This window comes from Dermacentor variabilis, chromosome 1 (genome assembly GCF_050947875.1).
Source record: "Dermacentor variabilis isolate Ectoservices chromosome 1, ASM5094787v1, whole genome shotgun sequence".
NCBI lineage: Eukaryota > Metazoa > Arthropoda > Arachnida > Ixodida > Ixodidae > Dermacentor > Dermacentor variabilis.
In genome coordinates, this window is record NC_134568.1 from 261434115 (window position 1) to 261453645 (window position 19531).

Below are 19531 nucleotides of genomic sequence, written 5' to 3' on the forward strand. Positions count from 1 at the left end.
GCTGCCACTTCACGCGCGTAAACGCTGCGAGTGTCTGAACATGCCCCCGCGACCGTTCTGCGTACTCTATATCTCTACGCCTGCAGAAACATGGTCGCAAGAATATTGCAACATATACATTTGTTTTATTCTGGTCTGAACTCTAGTTCCACATGGATTTGGTGACGTCTTGATTATCCACACTACAATCTAGCCGCTTCCAAGGCCGCGGTCTGCCTATACCTATGTGCACGAACACGAGGATATTTTCTTTAGCGTTTTCCTCTCTGTCATCTTTCTAACCATTATCTTTCATCCCCAGTGTAGGGTAGTAAACCGGAGACTAATACCTGTGTCACACGGGCACATTTGGAAGGCCTTCCAGTCGACAGCCTTCGAAACGCCACAACTCTATCGACTCAAAGGAGTTGTCACGCTGCTACACGGCACTTTTGAAAGGCCGCTGAGTGGTTCAGGTGTTTCTCGCAAAATTGTGTGGCGCTGCGGATATTTATTTTCGTTTTCATGTCACGATAAGTTAAACAACATTAAAACTACTTAAAAGCACTATAATTTCTTTCATGTTTGTTTATACATTTAAAAAAATTGTTTATACACTGCCATGCATATATGTTAAGTTTTTAAGTTTTTGAGTAGCGAAACTGCGGCAACGTTTGCGTCGCCGCACGTCGCTGATGTGGAGAGTACGTGCAGTTCGAACATATCAAGTGGCAAAAATACTTTATTGAATAATTAATAACACTCGTACATAGTATTTTAGAGCATTTTGGTTTGATCTGTTCTTTCTAACCGTGAGTACGAGCCCCCTGTGAACGAGAGGGCATGTTCTCGCTGTTTCCGTTTCCGTTGCTCAAAGGCCATCGAGATTTCGATAGAGTTGTGAGGTGCTCCGTTGACTCGATAGTCTATTGACTCGGCGGCCTTCGAAACCACCCATGTAGCAGCTCAAACTTGACCTTTGAGTCAACTGACTATCGGTTGGAAGGGCTTCCAAACGCCCGTGGCACACGGGTATAATATCTGGTTAACCTCCCTGCCTTTCCTCTTCATCTCTCTCTCTCTCTCTCTTTTCCTTTTCGTCCTCACGCGGCGAGATCAACCACTAGGCGATTGAGCGTGCAAAAAAGCCAGCTTCTCGGTGACGTAGAGGAGAATACGGACGCGTATGCACGTGAAGGAGGGCGTCTGCAAGGACGAGAGAGCTGAACAGAGCGGAAAGGACACGACAGGAAGCATCAATGCCCACCCAGTGCGCATTGCAGCGATGCGCCATTCGCGCGGGTTCATATGTTCAAAATGCAAACGCAGCTGTCTCGGTAAGTTCGTATTTGATCCCTGAGAGCTGCGCACCGTCGTTCAATCGAAACGTGTTGGCACAAGCGCTGGAGGTCCTGCGCGAGCACGCGTCGCCGCAGCGGATCGCGCATCACGCTGTGCTAAAACGTTCCGTCTTAGGCCCGCCCGCTGTGGTTCGCTTTGTATTCGTTATACTGTTTTGCTTATTGCGAACATAGAGGCGATATTATTCGTTCGCTACGCTATGGCTCGGGACGGCGCTACATGACGCAAAGCAATTGGATATCAAACCTGGAATCGAACCAATGAACGCGTGCTTACCAAGTCGAGCATTCTAACCCCAACGCCACGGTCGTCTTGAGGAAGCTTACAGCATTTGGCGCCGAAAAACGTTACAGTTTTCCGGCAGGCTCACCTCGCGCGCACACAGCGCCCAGCACCTGCAGCGTTAATCGAGGCGCGCGGTCTACATGCTGGCACACGTGCCTGCTGCGCTCTCTCTCTTCGCTTCACCGGCGTCCGTATTGCGCTACACGTGCTGTCTGCGAAATTCGCTGGTCCTAATGCCAATGCGCGAACGAAATGCCCCAGCAATTAATGCTGATTTTCGCCGGTTCGTACATGTTGACCGCTTTCCTATTATCGTTATCCGCTAACCTAAATTATCACACTCAGTTTGATTATCCGGCTACGAGTCAATCGCGTCTTCGTGCAACAACTAAAGTGGCGTAGTCTTTATTTGCCGTGAGCTTATTTACGTCGTCCAGCCTGTGCAACCTCATGATGACAATCGGTATGACTGCCTAACCGTCAAAAATAGAAAGCTCGCCTTTACACTCGCAGGTGCGCACCTACCTCCATCAAGCCCGTTTGATATCAAAAGACTAGAAGACATAATAAAAGCATATCCTGGTCCTTGGATTATCACTGGGGGCTTTAACGCCCGTCACACCATTTGGGGAAGCTCAAAAGTCAACGCAGCGGGACTAAGACGCGCTTCATTTGTCGCCAATCATAACCTCTTGCTGCTGAATGACCACAGTCCTACATTTCTAGGGGGCACAGTGCACAGCAGCTGCCTGGACTTGACCTTTGTATCGCGCCCCTTTGCCACACGCGTTCAGTGGTTTTTTGGACATTGAGACGCATGGGGGCGATCACATACCCACTTATCTTAAGATCAACGGGATATCTAAAACTCATTCGCTTGACACACTACGGAGAATAGATGGGACTGTTTTTAAAAATCTACTGGAGGGCGTTCGTCGGAAAGGTCTCCCCTCTGGACTGCAAGAAGCTAATAAAGAAGCGGGACAGACCGCTATGCGCACGTTATGTGCTCACTTGAGTACTCGCAATTCGACTTGGAATTGGAGCGGCTTTGCGCGATTCGTCGTCGCGCCGAACGAAGATACTGACGCACGAAGTTCCATCTACGGGTAGGCAAGCATCTACGGGTAACTTGTTCCAATCTTTTGCCGTTTGGACGAAAAATGAAGTCATATGCGCAGAAGTATGGGCATGTGAGGGATGAACGGCTTTTTGGTGACTTATGCGATGCGATAGTCGATGAGCGGGAGTGATGACAGCGGGGTTAATCGACAGGGGATAAAATTTGTGAAAAGTAGAAAGCCTCGAAATTTTACGGCGGCATTCAAGACTGAGAAGATTGGCCGGAGATTTTAGTGCTCTGGCGCTAGTTAGATAAGAGTATTCTGAATAAATGAACCTTGCAGCGCGATTTTGGACTGATTCCAAAATGTCTGAAAGGTTATTCTGGTGGGGATCCCAGATTGCGCCGGCGGACTCCAGTTTAGGTCCTATCAGTGTTTGGTAAGCAAGTATTTTCACAGAGGATGGAGTATGATGCTAGTTCCGACGTAAATAAGCGAGGTTGCGGTTGCATCATTTGTGATGTTATGTGAGACGACCATGTAAGATCGGATGTTTATATGAGTGTAAGGAAGACATTTGGGAACCGTAAATTGTGTAATATGTTGTTGGAGAAGTATGGGAGAGGCCTTTGCCCTGCAGTGGGCGTAAACAGGCTGATGATGATGATGATGATGTTGTGGAATGCGAGGACCGGCGGTGGAAGTTAATGAGTGCAGTTTTCTTTGTATTGAGGGACGTCAACCACAAGTCACACCATTTTTCGACGTGATGCAGATTATATTAGAGTTTGCTAGAGTCAAAGTTGTTGTTGATGCTGCGGTAGATAACACGGTCGTCGGCGAATAATCGAATGTTAGGGCAGATATTATCGGGAAATCATTTATCTAAATTAACAAAAGTAAGGGACCCAGAACCGCGCCCTGCGGCACGCCTGAGAACACCGGTGTATTACGAGATGCACGATTTTTAGCCCACACAAACTGTTGACGATTAGTAAGGAAGTCACGCACCCGGTTTGGGACAAGGGGGCTAGTTTAAATGCGAGAGTTGAAGTGGAAGGCATTGATGAGCAACATTGTCAAAATCTTTCTCAAAATGTAAAAAGAGTGCGTCGACGGGTACATCAACGTCTAGGTTGGAGCTGATATCGTTAATGAACAGGGATAGTTGGGTAGAGCGTGAGCGATCTTTTAGGAATCCATGTTGGCAGGGGCGAAAAAAAATTTCAGATATCAGAAATTTTATAATGTGTGAATAAATTGTGTGCTACATTATTTTTTAAGGGACACTTGTAATTGATTAGGGCGATAGCTTTTTCGCGATGATTTGGGGCCGCTTCTGTGCATAGGAATTCCAGTCATGAGGCACAATGCCGGTCACGAGGGATTGCTGGAAAACGTGCAATAAAAGAGCGCCGGAAATAAGTTTTGTACTTTTTAGGATATTCGCATTGATGCAGTCAATTACAGCTGACGATGTTAGTTTCAGGCACTCGATTAGTTTTATTATTCCGATTATCGTTATCCATCGATGGATACGGAGTAGGAAGTCATTGGCTTCCGGCTAAACTCGACTAATGCACTCTTTCCTGGGGGAATCTTGAGGCCTTCTTCGCTAAGGTACGTCGTTATTAACGTCGCAGATTTTGGAGCCTTGCACGCTGTTGCGTTTCGCCTGCGACACGTGGTTTTGCCGGCGCGACTGCGGCGGGGCGGCGGACATTTTGGCCCGATCGTCGTCGCCGCAACACTCATCGCCAGGTGTTTCCAGGCGCGACTGCGGCGGTGCGACCGCCTAGGGATCATCCTCGCATTCCAGTCATTGTGCCCGAAACAGGCGATGCCAAAGCAGGGATCTCATTCCAGTCATTGTGCCCGAAACAGGCGATGCCAAAGCAGGGATCTCGTTCCAGTCATTATGCCCGAAACAGGCGATGCCAAAGCAGGGATCTCGTTCCAGTCATTATGCCCGAAACAGGCGATGCCAAAGCAGGGATCTCATTCCAGTCATTGTGCCCGAAACAGGCGATGCCAAAGCAGGGATCTCGTTCCAGTCATTATGCCCGAAACAGGCGATGCCAAAGCAGGGACCATCCTCTCATTACAGTCATTGTGTCCGACCGGCAGCGCCACGACAGGGTGCTACGAGATCGTGCTCGACATGGTGCTACGGCATCGCTACGACAGTGTGCGTCACCATTAGCCCATTGTACATTCACGTGCTCGTCTTTTGAGGGGTTCCTTCTTGCCCTCAACTGCGAGAGTATAAAAACAGCTGCCCCCGGACGCCAAAAGGAGGGCTCCGATTTCTTCTGTTGAGTGAAGTGCTCTCCCGTCTCTCTACTTCGGTCAAACCTGACCACCAACTCTTTGCGATGTTAAAATAAACAAGTTGTTTCGTTGTTACCAGTCGACTCATGCTTTGCCGGGACCTTCGGATGCTTCCAGTTGTACCCCAGGCCGCCAGGCCAACGCTACCCTTGGGGCTTGCGACCCAGGTACAACCACGGGCGTCAGCGCCGAGTTCCCAACAGATCGTCCCAGCAGTCAGATCCAAACATCTGGTTGGCAGCGGTGAGATCACCTCCGACTTCAAACAACTGTCTGCCAGCGGTGACATCGCGACAACGGAGGCCAGCAGCGAAGAGATGCAGTTGACTGTATGCTGAGCAGCTCAACGACGATCCGGGAGCAGTGCAACGAGCCCTGTGTGACGACTGGTTGCCTGCAGCGGAACGACTGCGCGGAATTCCTGCCTGCGAGGTTTGGTGAGTGCGGGACTTTCTTCTTCTGAGCTTTGCCAGGCTTTTTGTTAGTGTCAGAAACAGAGCTGGTAATTGTGGTTGTCGTTGCTGCCGGGTTAGTTTGCGGCAAGACAATAGTAAGCAGTAGAGAAAGCAGCATTCAGAGCAGCCATGGATTTGAAGTCGTTGCGCAAACCGAAATTGTTGGAGCTTGCAAGAGAGTTGGGTCTGGATGTCTCAGACAAACTAAGAAAACCTGAACTGCTAAAGGCCATTCTTGAGTTAGAGGCTGAGGATGACGAGCTGTCGGAATGCCTTGAGACTATTGAAGAGAGGGAGACTGCAAAAAGACAGGAGCGCGAACTTAAAGAACAAAAAGAGAAAGAAAAAGAAGAGCGTGACCATCAACACGCTTTGGAAATGAAGCGTCTCGAGATAGAGATGGAACGCGCTCGTAATGGAAGTCAGGCACACGGTGCAGGAGAACGCGTATTGTTCAAAATGACGGACCTGATGCGGCCGTTTAAGCTTGGAGAGGACATTGGTTTGTTCCTGGTTAACTTTGAGCGAACGTGCGAGAAGCAGGGGTTCTCTCGGGAAACGTGGCCACAGCGCTTGCTCACTTTGTTACCCGGCGAGGCGGCCGACGTAGTCGCTCGCTTGGATAGAGAGGAGGCAGAGGATTTCGACACAGTGAAATCGAGTCTTCTAAAAAAGTACCGGCTGTCTGCGGAAGCGTTCCGTCGGAAGTTTCGGGAAAATGAGAAAGGCAGAAGTGAGTCATATACAGAGTTTGCGTATAGGCTTATGTCGAACATGCAGGAGTGGCTCAAAGAAGAGAAAGCGTTTGGTGACCACGATAAAGTTCTGCAGTGTTTCGGGCTAGAACAGTTTTATAGTCGGTTACCGGAGAACGTGCGATACTGGGTCTTGGATAGGCCAGACGTTTGTACGGTGGCTAAAGCCGCTGAGCTAGCCGAGGAGTTTGTGACGCGTCGAGCTCGCGGAGCTAAGGACGGTCAAAAGGGTGAATTTGGCTCCAAGTCTGAGAGGCCAAGGTTCACGCCCATGAGATTTAAGGGGGACACGCGTAGTGAGGATGCCAGTGAAAGCAATCCGACCAAACGTAAAGAGACGGCAGCCGAAGCCGAACGCAGAAAGCGGTTCGAGATGAGGCGAGCGGGCGTTTGTTATACGTGCCAGAAGCCGGGTCACTTTTCGGCGCAGTGTCCGGAAACAACACCAAAAGTTGTGTTTTTTTCAATAGGCAGCACTGACGAGAACATGAAGCTTCTCGAGCCTTACATGCGAGACCTCCTCGTGAACGGGAAAGAGTGCCGAGTGCTTCGCGATTCCGCAGCTACGATGGATGTAGTTCACCCGTCTTACGTAGAACCCCATATGTTCACGGGCGAGTGCGCATGGATCAAGCAAGCCGTGGAAGCTCATAGCGTGTGTCTGCCAGTAGCAAAGGTGCTTATTGAAGGACCTTTCGGAGCGCTTGAGACAGAGGCGGCAGTGTCATCTATGCTGCCACCCCAGTACCCGTACCTATTTTCAAACAGGTCCGATCACCTCCTGCGCGAGAAGGGGCTTTTGTTTGGTGAAGCTAGTGTTCAGGCCTTAACCAGATCGAAGGTTCGGGAGCTCGCTGCAAAGGCGGTAGTTGCGGGGCCGACGTTATCAAACAACGAAAAAGGGTCAGAGGCGCAGCAAGCTGATATTCCGAGCACGCCCGAACTGAATAAACTTGAGTCTGTAACGTTAAAGGCGCCAGATACTGGAGAGGAAACGCCCGACGCGGGAAAGTTAGAAGAGCTATCTACTGATTTGCTCATCGCGCCTACGTCAGACGGACTTGATAGGTTGCTAAAAGTCAGCCGGACGGCTTTGATAGCCGAGCAAAAAAAGGATGGCAGCCTGGAAAACGTGCGCTGCAATGTCAAAGAAGGTATCGCCAGGAAAACTGCGCGTTTTGTGGAAAGAGGTGGAGTCCTGTACCGGAAGTATCTAGACCGAAGAGGAGTGGAGTTCGATCAGCTGGTCGTGCCTCAATGCTATCGTCAGGATCTGTTGCGCTTGTCACACGGGGGTTCGTGGTCCGGACACCTAGGAGTTAAGAAAACTAAGGACCGTCTCTTGCAAGAGTACTATTGGCCAGGGTGTTTTCGGGACGCAGACCATTTCGTGAGGACATGTGACACTTGTCAGCGGGTGGGCAAACCAGGGGACAAATCAAGGGCGCCGTTGAAATTGGTACCTATCATTACGGAGCCTTTTAGACGGCTCGTTATTGATACTGTGGGACCTCTGCCGGTAACAGCCACGGGGTACAGACACATTTTGACTGTGATCTGCCCAGCGACAAAGTTCCCTGAAGCAGTGCCGCTTAAAGAACTCAGCTCAGTTGAGATAGTTAATGCACTACTGTCCATATTTGCGCGAGTTGGTTTCCCTGCGGAAATCCAATCAGATCAGGGCACAGTGTTTACTAGCGCTTTGACGACAACTTTTCTCGAAAGGTGTGGGGTAAAGCTGTTACACAGCTCAGTGTACCACCCACAGTCGAATTCCGTTGAGAAGCTCCACTCCGTCATGAAGCGCGTGTTGAGAGCCTTGTGTTTTGAACATCAAACTGACTGGGAGCTGTGTTTGCCTGGGGTGATGTTTGCGTTAAGAACCGCGCCGCATGCGGCTACGGGGTTTTCGCCAGCTGAACTGGTGTACGGTCGCTCGCTTCGATCTCCGCTTCGCATGCTTCGAGAATCATGGGAAGGTAGGGGCGACGACCCAGTCGTGGTGGAGTACGTGCTTAAGCTCCTCGAACGCTTAAGAAGGGCACAGGAGTTGTCAGGTGAAGCAATGGCAAAGGCCCAGCAGAGGGCCAAGGTTTATTATGATCGGACAGCCAGGGCCCGTCGTTTTGAGGTTGGCGATGAGGTCATGATATTGCGCACATCGCTAAACAACAAACTAGACGTGCAGTGGGAGGGCCCAGCACGAATTGTTCAGAAACTGTCGGACGTTAACTACGTGGTAAGTCTGCCAGGAAAGCGGAAAGCACAGCAAGTTTACCACTGTAATCTGCTCAAACCTTATAGACAAAGGGAAGCAGTGGTGTGCATGATGGTAAACGTTCCTGAAGAGCTTCCGGTCGAGCTTCCGGGACTAGGCTCAGTGACGAACAGGGAAGACACCGGTCAAGTCATTAGTGACCTTATCAGTAAAGCACCGCTGTCGCCTGAGCAGAAAACCGAACTACACCAGCTATTACAAGAGTTTCAAGGTCTGTTCTCTGAGAGGCCTGGTAGGACTTCTGTACTTACTCATGATATAGAACTTACCTCCACAGAGCCAGTACGATCCAAGGCGTATCGGGTGTCACCCCGCCAGAGCGATATTATGGAGGCTGAGGTAAAGAAAATGCTACAGCTCGGTGTTATTGAGGCAGGTGAGAGTGATTATACCTCCCCTTTGATTTTAGTTGAGGTACCGGGCAAGGAACCTCGTCCTTGCGTCGACTACCGCAGGCTTAATTCCATCACTAAGGATCAAATTTATCCGATCCCTAACATCGAGGAGCGCCTTGAGAAAGTTAGTAGCGCTCAGTTTATTTCCACCCTAGATCTTGTCAGGGGTTATTGGCAGGTTCCACTTACAGAAGAGGCTAGTAGGTATGCGGCGTTCATTTCACCAATGGGAACATTCCGTCCTAAAGTGTTGAGTTTTGGTTTGAAGAACGCGCCATACTGTTTTTCAAGCCTCATGGATAAAGTGTTGCGGGGACAGCAAGAATTCGCTTTACCGTATCTAGACGACGTAGCGATATTCTCCGCATCCTGGTCTGAGCATATGACACACTTGCGGGCAGTGCTAACCCGCCTGCGCGAAGCGGGCTTGACAGTCAAGGCTCCTAAGTGCCAGTTAGCACAGGCCGAGGTTGTCTACCTCGGTCACGTGATTGGTCAGGGTCGTCGCCGCCCCTCTGAAATAAAAGTGGCCGCTGTGCGAGACTTTCCGCAACCGCGCACCAAGACCGATATTCGGTCGTTCTTGGGTGTCGCCGGCTACTATCAGAGGTACATCCCTAGGTACTCTGATATCGCGGCTCCCCTGACGGATGCTCTAAGAAAGACAGAGCCTCAAACAGTCGTCTGGGACGAGACCAAGGAAAGAGCTTTTAGCGCCCTAAAGAGTGCCCTAACAAGCCAGCCTGTGCTACGATCGCCAGACTATACAAAAGAGTTCATTGTTCAGTGCGATGCTAGTGAGCGAGGCATGGGCGTTGTACTGTGCCAACGGGAAAATGGAGAAGTAGAACACCCCGTCCTGTATGCTAGTCGTAAGCTGACCAGTCGTGAGCAGGCGTATAGCGCCACCGAGAAAGAGTGTGCATGTCTCGTGTGGGCCGTTCAGAAATTGTCATGCTATCTAGCCGGCTCGAGGTTTATCATTGAGACGGATCACTGCCCTCTCCAATGGCTGCAGACCATCTCTCCCAAAAATGGCCGCCTCCTGCGCTGGAGCCTCGCTTTACAACAATATTCCTTTGAGGTGCGTTACAAAAAGGGGAGTCTCAACGGTAACGCCGATGGCTTAAGTCGAAGCCCCTAACGTAGGAATCAGCCTCAAAATTGTTTGTTACTGATGTTTTTCTTCCTGAGGCAGGATTTTTTTTTAACATATTGCTTTTGTTTAGTGTTTCAAAGTGATGATATGCTTTCTAGTGCAATTTTTCAATTTGTGGACGCGTTCTGAGTGATGCTAGACTACTGTAAGGAACTAGGCAGTGGTATAAAAAGGGGAAAGAGCCTGGCAGGGCTTAGTGAGGGTTGTGCCGTGCTTGCTGACTGAGCGGTTGAGTTTCAGCGTAGTTCTAACGCTTGCCGGGAACGAGAACAAAAATGTGAACTCTCCCGAAGTCACTTTGCAGTGTCCCGTGCGAACCTGAACGAGAGAACGAGGCCTTCTCTGTGCGCTGCGCTCAAGAAACGTCGAGGGACGCCCGACTTCGGTTATGAGCATCATCGAGCGACATCCCTCCGGACAGCGGATGCAGTCCCCTGTCCATCGGGATCTCCTTCCCCCGGCGGGGCGGTCTGTTGCGTTTCGCCTGCGACACGTGGTTTTGCCGGCGCGACTGCGGCGGGGCGGCGGACATTTTGGCCCGATCGTCGTCGCCGCAACACTCATCGCCAGGTGTTTCCAGGCGCGACTGCGGCGGTGCGACCGCCTAGGGATCATCCTCGCATTCCAGTCATTGTGCCCGAAACAGGCGATGCCAAAGCAGGGATCTCATTCCAGTCATTGTGCCCGAAACAGGCGATGCCAAAGCAGGGATCTCGTTCCAGTCATTATGCCCGAAACAGGCGATGCCAAAGCAGGGATCTCGTTCCAGTCATTATGCCCGAAACAGGCGATGCCAAAGCAGGGATCTCATTCCAGTCATTGTGCCCGAAACAGGCGATGCCAAAGCAGGGATCTCGTTCCAGTCATTATGCCCGAAACAGGCGATGCCAAAGCAGGGACCATCCTCTCATTACAGTCATTGTGTCCGACCGGCAGCGCCACGACAGGGTGCTACGAGATCGTGCTCGACATGGTGCTACGGCATCGCTACGACAGTGTGCGTCACCATTAGCCCATTGTACATTCACGTGCTCGTCTTTTGAGGGGTTCCTTCTTGCCCTCAACTGCGAGAGTATAAAAACAGCTGCCCCCGGACGCCAAAAGGAGGGCTCCGATTTCTTCTGTTGAGTGAAGTGCTCTCCCGTCTCTCTACTTCGGTCAAACCTGACCACCAACTCTTTGCGATGTTAAAATAAACAAGTTGTTTCGTTGTTACCAGTCGACTCATGCTTTGCCGGGACCTTCGGATGCTTCCAGTTGTACCCCAGGCCGCCAGGCCAACGCTACCCTTGGGGCTTGCGACCCAGGTACAACCACGGGCGTCAGCGCCGAGTTCCCAACAGATCGTCCCAGCAGTCAGATCCAAACATCTGTCAGATCCAAACAACGCACTTGAGGACGCGTCACGCCAGAGACGCAGATGTCATCGGCACAGGTCGACAACATTACCGTATTTGGCAGGCATTCTACGAGACCGATGAACACAATGTTGAAGAGTGTGGGGCTCAAGACGCCACCGTGCGGAACTCCACGGTGGGTGTAGTGTGGAGAACTTGGGCCGTCTTCGGTATTCACTAAGAGAGACCGCATATGCAAATAACTGCGCGTCCAACGACAGAGTTGACCGCCGAGACCAATCATTTCCAGAGCCTCAAATATCGCCTCATGAAGAACACTGTCATATGCTCCTTTTATATCAAGGAACATGGCGGCAGATAGTCGCTTACACGCCTTTTGATGTTGAACGTATGCAACAAAAGTGTAGGGTAGCCAACCGGGTACGTCCTTGGTTAACCTCCCTACCTTTCCCCCTTCGTTTCTCTCTCTCTCTCTCTCCATCTATAGACAAAACATTTCTTATGTCAGGGCGCACAGGTTTTTGGGGGTAATCATCCACCGTGATCTCTGCCGAAGTCCTCATGTGGCCTACCTAAAAAAGCGCCTGACGGACATCTCTCGCCTTTTCAAGTTTCTTGAAAGAAAAACTTCGGGTATTTCAATACACGTGATGATGTAACTGTATAGGACGCTGTTTCTCGGGTATCTGAGTTACAGCTTGGCAGTGCTGACCAATACCTGCAGAACAAATATCCGCACACTCGAAAGTGCTCAGGCACGGACCCTTCGGATTTGTCTATGGTTGCCACTATATACATCAACATAATAAACCATTGCAGTTGCTTATGACTGCCCAGCCAAGATTCACATTGTTATGGAAACGCTCAGAGCACACGTCAGGCATCTAGCTCGCGCCCCTCTCCACTATCTCGCCTCACTGCCATAAGAAGGACCACGCGCCTCGTTTTGTCAGACGATACTGCCGTCAACGTTGCTAGACTAAGTTAGTCTAGTAACGTTGATTACCGTATCGTGTACACCTTCCATCAGATTACACAGCTGTAGCGAGAGTTCTGTTTTCCCTTTGGTGCTTGGCTCAGCCACAAGTTAAACTGACAGTACCAGGAATTCGAACGAAGGCGCAACTCTCATCACCAGCTCTCAAGCAACTTTCGCTGCTCTTGATGTACGAAAAATACAACAGTCATACCCAGCTTTACACTGACGATTCAACCACCGCGGACGGTTCTGCAGGATCAGTTATTTTTCCTGCCAAAGTTACCACCTTGAAGTTCAAGACATCACACCAGACGACATCAATAGCCTTGGAGCTTGCTGCTCTTCGCAGTGCACTTCGCATAATTCGAGAGGAACCACCTCTAAAATTGAGTGTCTTCAGTGACTCCAAGGCAGCTCTAGATTGCTTGGTTTCTGCCTTACGTCGTGGAGCCTATACGAACAACTTGTTCTAGAAATCCGAGAGCTCTTTCCCCGCCTCGTCGAGCAAGGACACAACGTCACATTTCGGTGGCTCCCTAGCCACTGTGACGTAAAGAGCTACGAACACGCTGATGAAGCTGCTCGATCTGCTGATGAAGACGGCGTGCAGGAACCAATCCCGCTGTCAAGAGCAGATGCAGTAGAGAAACTTCGAGTGCTTGCAAACGACGTCATACACACGTTGTGGAACACACATAGTTTACAGCACACTCGTCTTCATCGACTGGACCCCTGTCTTCGACTTCGTCCTCCACCTGGACCATCCCGACCCGAGACAACGATTCTTTACCGGCTGTGGCTTGGTATCACTTTTACAAAATCCTTTGCTTTCCTCATCAGAATGGAAGATAGTGCTGCGTGTGACCACTGCGGCAACGAGGAAACTATCGAACACGTTCTTTGCCATTGCCCCCGATACCGCACACGCCACCGCGCTGGCCCGTCTTGACGACCGGCCGCTTTCGTACAGCAGACAGTCCTGGAACGCCGAACTATACAGTCGTCACACCACAAGACAGTCAAAGCACTCTTCAAATTTCTGCCTTCGAGGGCCTATTAGAGAGACTCTAGTTCTCACGGACGTTCCCAATCTCCTCTATTTTTCTTGTCTTTGTTTTTTCTCCACTACTCTTTCCATCTTTCATTCCCCTTACTCTTCCCCCCGTGCAGGGTAGCAAACCAGAATCTTCTCCGGTTCACCTCCCTGCCTTTCCCACACTCTTTATGTACATCTCTCTAGAGGCTACATAGCTTGAGACACTTAGCTGTTATCATTTGGCCATATCTTGTAACTTTGTGCTTCCGCCGTTGTATTAATTGTTCTCATGAGGTTCTCGGAGCCTTTCACATGAATTTTCCTGCGCGACAGGAGCGTGCAACAGAAGACGGTGGCGCGGGAAAGTCGGCCAGGACGAAGGCAAAACGGACAGCGGTGTAGTTAATGATACTAGCAAAAACGTTGACCGGCGTATAAATATACGTGGTATATATAGCAGCAGCCCCTTAGATACACAAGCGAAACGGACAATTCCTGAACGTTGACTGCCTTTTTCTATTGTCTTCAAATATGCGCTCTATAAGCGCGCTTTCGTGCATTGTTAAGCGCGGTCAAAAGCGTGAATATCGCCGCACTCGGGAGTGCATTGTCGCGCGGAGTTGTGGAAAAAAGAACGAAAAGAAGGGAAAATTCGAGACACTCCGCATATCGTGCGGGAGAAGTGCGGCGTCAGCGAGGAGCCTTTGACGCTCTACTGCGATTTTTTATACGACTGCGCTGACTTGGTGCGTAGCTCCCCTCCTCGCTTGCTCTGCGCCAGTGATTTAGTGCAGAGCCCACGGCCCCTTCAGTGCGTCTGGAGAAATTTGCATATCAGACGTCCTTAAAGTCTGTCAAGTTCTCATCGGGTTGCGGATTTCAAACCGCATTGTCGCCCCCTGCACAAGTCGCCGATCTCTGCAGGTAACACTTCTTTTTCGTCGGGCGTTTTCAATCAACGAAAAACAATGTGATTCTGTCGTTAACTACCCGCTAACGCATACTTGTTCATTGCGCCTCGGGAATAAGTGGGCCGTTTATTAGCAATAGAATTCGCGCGCACTCCAAGTTATGCACAAAACACCGGCGGTAATATGGTGTGTGAGCGATGCCTCCATCCCAGCAGTGGCCAGCGCTGCAGTGGTCAGCGGAATTCAAACATACTACCGAATTCCGCTCGAATTCGGCAGTCTGTTCGATTTCCGATGCAGGGCAACTTTCGAAAAAAATATGTATATTTTTAGAAGGACGCGCAGGCTCACGTGCAGCTCTGTAAAAGCGTCTGAGAACTATCCGCCCGAGAAATTTTCCGGTATAGCGCCACAGAAGTATGACCAAGAACCGTTGAAAGAGTGAAGCTATGCTTACGTCTATGCAAGAGGCGAGTCCTAAACGTTGCTAAAGCTGTTGATAGCGAGATTTTGAGCCGCACACTCCTCACAGACGCAGTATACACGTAGAGTGCGAGAACACATCTCGTTTTCTTTATTTTTTTTTTAAATGAGAAAGGAGCGACAAGCCGTAGATAGAACTGACAGCGAGAGAAGGAAATGAAGTCCAAAGTCAAGGGCCTTCACAGCCAAAATCTGCCACGAGAAGCCCCAGTTACCGCAGTAGTGCACGTGTCGACAGAAAAGACCGGAGCGTGCGTCGTCGTCACCATACAGAAATGCATTAAATGGAGAAAAAGAAACCTCGGAAACACCACTGTTTTGCATATGCGCCGTTGCGAGGAGCAGAAACTGTGGGTCGCAGACGTTGTCGGTTGCCATGTTGGTCGCCATGCTCTACCGAGTTTTTCAATGTGAATGCGAGGTACCGATACAAAGGGAGACCTCATGCAGTAAATTGAACAAAGATATGCTAATATTGAAATAACAGCACCACGCAAATGAGCATAATTGCAGTGCCGTGCCACGACGCTGCAGAAACAGCCGTTACAGACCCGTGCGCAATATACACACTCAATCTCCCACGTGTGTTGATTGTGCGAAGCAAGGCACAACAACTCCTGAACGCAAGGCCTTCTTCATTTGTGCAAGTGTTTCACGGCCACTTTAACCCACAGGTTCGCCCAGTGTCATGTCCCATGTTCAGCGCCTTTCTGATATTAATTTTTTTACGCTTGCTTAGAGAATAGTGTTGCACTTGCGGGCTGATTCATTTTAGTTTTGATTATAATATCTCCTTCTACAGGCCCTTTTATAGGTGATATTTTTTATATAGGAAGTTAATTCCTGTCCGTCCATACACTTGCACAAAATAATAAGAACATAAATTAACTGGCATGCAACTGAAATTTAGCGGCACGTAATCCCGTCACATATATGCTCCGAGCAGGAACCCATTTTTAGCGTTTTATTCCTTGAAACCAGCGTTTGCTTGTGTCGCTATGCTGCATTTGGGCTCGAATCTACAACCTGGTAACGAAGAACGGTAACAGTTTACCGGCAAAGTTGAACGCCAGAAAATGACATCATATGGCACCACCGCACTCCTTAATCTCGTGGGTTGGTTTTTTAACCGGCTCCGGCACCTCACCACTTAACTCCGACGACGCACGTATAGCCAGCTTATTATGTGCGTCGATGAAAAAGGTTCTTTTATCCTGAAATCAAGAATGACTTTAGTCAAACGGTCACGGAGAGGTCAAAACGTTATCAAGAGGAAATGCAGCCGACCTATCGAAAGGGACGGCGAAGAAGCTGAGAAGGGCGGTGGAGCAGCGGAAAACTGAAAAACGGAACTAAAGAAGAAATCTGCGCTGTACAACGCCTGCGGAGTAGGGGCAGCACTGTCCATTGTTGTGTGCGGCAATCCCAGTTGCAGGCTGTGTCGTCTTGGTAACCCGTGCCTTAGAAGAGGCAGCTTATAACATTGCTCTCAGTAATTCCTGGGAGGAGGCAGCTGCGGCCTCCGAGGGCTACTTGTTGAGGGCACAATACAGTGTACCAGACTGTAATATTGCTTGCCATTTCTTTGCAGCATTCGAAATACGTTTCTTGGTCCACTCCTCCCCCCCCCCCCCCCCGCAATTTTGACCATGCGGTTTAAAGGAGGAGAGCCATTTTTTTTGTAACAGACACTGCAGTGGAGTTGGTAATGTATTTTATTGCGAAAATGAATTTCTGGGGGCGCATCACAACGCTGAATTCGTGATATTCGTTTAATAACTAAATCGCTAAACAGGTTTGAGGATTACCTTCTTAATTAACCGCTTGAGCGTACATATTGAAATTGCGGAATTGAAGCTTGCCAGTGTGTTCAAGGCATTCTACGCTCAATAAGAATGCTAAGAAAGGCAACAGTTTCGAGATGTAAGTGAACCTGGTGTTTCATTTGTTATTCTCCCAATATTTCAATGCAGGACAAAACGACGTGTAGCATCTCTGTGCTTTTTAGAGTCTGAGCACAAATATCTCGAATCTCGCGCTAATCTCATGACTGCTACAAAGAGAATAAGCTTCGAACGCAGGCTGGCTAGAATTTCACAATCGCCCCAGATAACTAATTGAATATAACTCAGGAATCCAGATAATTAAGTTAATTGAGATTGTGTTTGTTTCTTTTAATGAGCGTGCTCTTCCATAATACATCTTTCTATTGTTAATATTAACCGAGGTTCCCGTTGCAGTCTTTGACTTTGGGACCCTCGTCTGTATATTGTCTCTTACCCATTCGTTGTAATTAAAGAATAATAAACTGAAACTGAAACTGAATTACCTATTAACACCCTTACACACGTCCGTTGCTGATAACAATACGTTCCAGATAAAAAAAAACTGCGCTGCATTTAAAAATTTGGCTCTTCCCACCTGGTACATTTGCATTTTCATCGCATTCGTCCAAAGCGCTGTCGCATTTGAACACACAGCAGAGGTGACGTTTTATGTAGCATCGGTGTATGGTGGGACATACTATTGACACATCCACTTGTTTATCTTTCTCGGGTGACCGCCTTTGACAAGCTAACAAATGTTAAACGTTATCGCTCAACGCAGGACGCGCCTGCATGTATCGGAAGTATCTCGAATGTTGTCGATGGTTCCATATCCATTGTCTGTTGTCACCGAACCTTGCGTAATCTGACTGCATGCGCGACGCGAATTGCGTAGTACTTTCTGGAAAACATGCGGGCACCAGCGAATGCGCTGGAACCTTCGACGAGTCATGTATAAAAGCCGATGCGCTCGACCCGCTGAACCAGAATAACTTCTTCTTGGGCGAGTTGCTGTTCGCTTAACATGATCTTTGTAGCTCAGAAACTCGAAGAGGGGCGAGAGCGAAGGAAAGACGAGCTCTACTTTTCGATAGTGCTACTCGCCGCTGTCATTGTGCTTTGAGTGTAACCTGTTTTCCGGGCACAGGCTCGCCTAATAAAGCGTTATAGTTTCGTGATTCACAGTTTCGTCTACTGCGTTTTTTCACCGTCACTACAACGCGGCACCATATATGTAGGTTTACACACTCTGTTTTGAATCGTCGGTATGAGCTGTGTTTGTGCTACGGGATAACAACAATCTCCAAGAATCCAATTCAGCCTCTCGGCGAAGACAAAAGTGCGCAACAGAGACTCAACTAAAGTGTTCATGAACATCACGAAAAAAAAAATTGAAAAGAGCAAAAATGACCATTAGGCACGGATGCCGACCTCCGAGTACAAAGGGTTTGTGAACTTCGGGGGCATCTCAGCCTACGGTCAAATAACGAACCACAGCTATGCCGGCGAACTGCGTCCGCGTGGCGACACGTTGGACAGGGCCACCGCGCACCGTCGGTTTGATGGAGCACTCGAGTCGGTGCTGCGACCCCTGAAGACCGCCACACGCGCTTGCTTGCTGCTTGTGATCCTGAGGTGGCCGCTGGTGGAGGAGCGACATCGGAAAGCCGCATCGCTGCTGCTTTTTTTTTTTCTTCGAAAGTGCGCCGAGAGAGGATTTCCATTGCGCCAAGCGCCCACTCGACAGGTGATCCCTCCTGCAGCTGCCTGACGTACGTTGCACTGTGAATCGAGTGGGCTGGAGTTTGGCAGTTCCAGCGGAGTGAGAACACGTCGAAAAGCCCGCGCCAAGTGAACATAACACAGCTGACTCCATCCAAAAGGAATATTTTGGCACACCTGATATATATGGTCACACGTTGCCAGCACGCTGGACGCGGTAAATTTATTCTTGCTTATAAGCCGCGGTCGTCGCACAGCTACAATTCGCTCGTTGTTTGGCGCTTCATTTGCAGCTTCATCACGTCACACTGAATGCAGAATTTGAGCGTGTGTCACACTAGATAAGGGAGGTGGCGTAGAATTCGGCTTTTGATTTCTTGGGGCACAGTGTCCTACCCGTGTCAAGGCGAGATTCCCTATATAGTGACATTTGAAGGGCATCAGTGAAAGACATTTATCTTCTTAACGTAACAAACTGGAGAACTTGTATTTGTTATATGGTTTTGCTATTACTCGCATAACTTAGGCAGTCGCTAATATTCCGAGGCGATGCTATGCTGCTCAATGGCTAGACCCAGACTCATGCAGTGACAGTGGCCTTTTCTAGAGAAGCATGATCGCTCTCGGTGAACTGGCTTTTAACTCTTGAAACACCAAGTCTGAAGCATTGATGTTGCTTCGTAATCAACGAGTCTTGCTTTTCTTGTTCTTTTTAGATCGCGCTCAGCATACCAAAATCACGGAATAAAAGTGGTGGAACTTATCCTTGAGGCGACGCGTATATAGTTACCCGGTTGACGTGACCGAAGCATGGCGGTTTGAAGTATTTTCTGTCGGGTAGAAGTTGTCTCTGCAGGAAACAGTCACAGCAGATGGTGAGCATCCATTGCAGGGCATTTTATACACTAGTGCTATGGTGACGTTTACCCGAGTTGGCGCACGACGCCCTTCTATGCCAGGTCGTTCGCCCGCATCTTCGGAAAGGCATAAGACGTGGGAAGATAAAGCACTTAGCGCAAGAGAGTTGCGAGACGCTTCACGCGGTATGTGCTGACCAAGCTGCTTCGTAAAGAGAACGTCGGCGTGTTCCCCCTCCGGCGCGCCGCAGAACGGTCTGTGACGTAGAACTGCTGCGCGCCAGAGAGGCAATACA

General features: G+C 49.5%; 1 protein-coding gene across 13 annotated transcripts in view; it reads left to right on the forward strand.

Moving 5' to 3' along the window:
* The window catches only part of LOC142563625 (uncharacterized), a 264971-nt gene that overhangs the window by 227245 nt on the left and 18195 nt on the right, over nt 1–19531 (forward strand). For 2 of the 13 annotated variants that reach the window (XM_075674259.1, XM_075674253.1), the window contains exon 1: nt 14124–14360. The exons of 10 other annotated variants lie outside the window; for them this stretch is intronic. The gene's annotated coding sequence lies outside the window, so the exon portion shown is untranslated. Of the gene's footprint in view, nt 1–2139; nt 2724–14123; nt 14361–19531 lie in introns of those variants that run through there. One more of the 13 variants, XR_012824377.1, reaches the window with a different exon arrangement.